The following is a 1843-nucleotide window of genomic DNA, read 5'->3' as shown; positions in this document are numbered from 1 at the left end:
CTTGCGGAGGCTGCGTGATCGTGTGTGTGCTCCCGGCCGCCTCTAGACGAAGAAAACTCTTTGGTCACAACAGGACCCACGTGCGTCTTGCAATCGCCAAGCCTCCGTGGGGTCTCGTCGTCATCTCCCCCTAGTACCGGAGGAACCAAATTCTCGTGGCCCGGTTTGACACTGGGCACGGAAACCTTGAAGAAGTCAGGGGGGTCGGCCATCTGTGGAACAATTGTTCCTTCGGCTTCATTATCGTCGCCTTCCCCACGTCCACCTTCTGGCCGTTGATGTCGTACAATATGGTGCACGGGGCGTCGTCCTGCAAAGACATGTCTATGATGTGAGACATCCAAAAGGCAACTGAAACGGGAGATTGTACATTTATTGAAGAGGGCCGGTGTGACAGATATCGTGAGGGCGTCGAGCTCAGCCAAAGATGAAGCACCGCCGAGCACGCCCGAGACGGAGGACGGGCTGCTATGAGCAGGTGCAGGAGCCGGTGCAGGAGCAGGTGCTGGTGCAGGTGCAGGTGCTGGTGCAACGCTAGTCGAGGTGCTCCCAAAGAAGTCGGCAAGGGGAAAGTCCGCTTCATCTTTTTCTGGATTTCGCCTGCTCCAACCGACGATAGCCAGAACCAAGACTGTCAGCTCCCGTTTTGCGGCAGCTACCGCTGTTGCGACTGTCTTAGCAGAATTCTTCTCAACCGCAATCTCAACTTTCTTGTCGATGCTTTCTTCAGTTAACCTTCGTCTTTCCTTTCTCTCCTCCGTGGTCTCAGCGTAGTACTTCTTCCACGTGGCGTTGTCTCCGACACCGTGCATGCGTCCATAAGGCGGCCGAGTGTCCACCGGAAGTTGTTTCAATATGTTCAACACCCGGTTGAATGGGGTGTCCCACTTGGGCCTAGCCAACGCCTCAGACGACAAGTCGCTTTCGGCCGCAATCCTGTGCTGCTCTCTCTGCAAAAAGAACAAGGATAGTTTACAAATATGACTAAATGTGCAGTCGAATTGGCCAGAAACTAAAATTACCAGCAGTCTCATGAACTCCGTCGTGATCGGATCTGTCTCGAAAACCTTCTTGACTGGGTCCCAACAGTACCGGGCCCTGAGGACGTCACGCTCCTGCGGGACGGTGAAGTCCGCCAGGGGGTCTGGGATGCCCAGACTTCGCATTCCGCGTCCTCCTTGGCCCATATGGACCTCTTCCCCGCGTAACCACAGCTTCCGAGGTGGTGTCGCCCCATGTTCCTCTCTTGAAGCCGCTTCATGTACTTCGACTTTTTTTGGCATCTTCGGCATCGCAAGCCGCCTTGAATAGTTGAAACTGCTCTTCCGTGATTGTTGAATTATCCTTTACAATCTGGAGTACGGTTCTTTGCTTTCAGCCACCCCGGTGCCGAGCCACCTCACCGCGGCTTTTCATTGCTCGCGAGCAGGCCGGTGAGGGCGGCGAGGACCAGGAGATGCTCCTCCTCCTACACGTCGGTATCGTCTTCGTCCTCCAGCAACGCCGCAAGCGCCTCCTCGTCGTCCGAGTCCATCGCCGAGCAGGCAAACCGCCAAACACCTAGCAAGCGTGGTGGGCGCACAGCCGCCGATATACCGCCATGTATGGCAAGAGCGCCGGAAAACTGTTGGGGAACGTTGTAGAAAATTAAAAATTTTCCTACGGTTTCACCAAGATCCATCTATGAGTTCATCTAAGCAACGAGTCAAGGGGAAGAGTTTGCATCTACATACCACTTGTAGATCGAGTGCGGAAGCGTTCAAGGGGATGGTGATGATGGAGTCGTACTCGACGTGATTCGGATCACCGATGACCAAGTGTTGAACGGACATCACCTCCGCGT

Source organism: Triticum aestivum, chromosome 3B, assembly GCF_018294505.1.
Source record: "Triticum aestivum cultivar Chinese Spring chromosome 3B, IWGSC CS RefSeq v2.1, whole genome shotgun sequence".
Lineage (NCBI taxonomy): Eukaryota > Viridiplantae > Streptophyta > Magnoliopsida > Poales > Poaceae > Triticum > Triticum aestivum.
Note: the sequence above shows the minus strand (reverse complement) of the source record.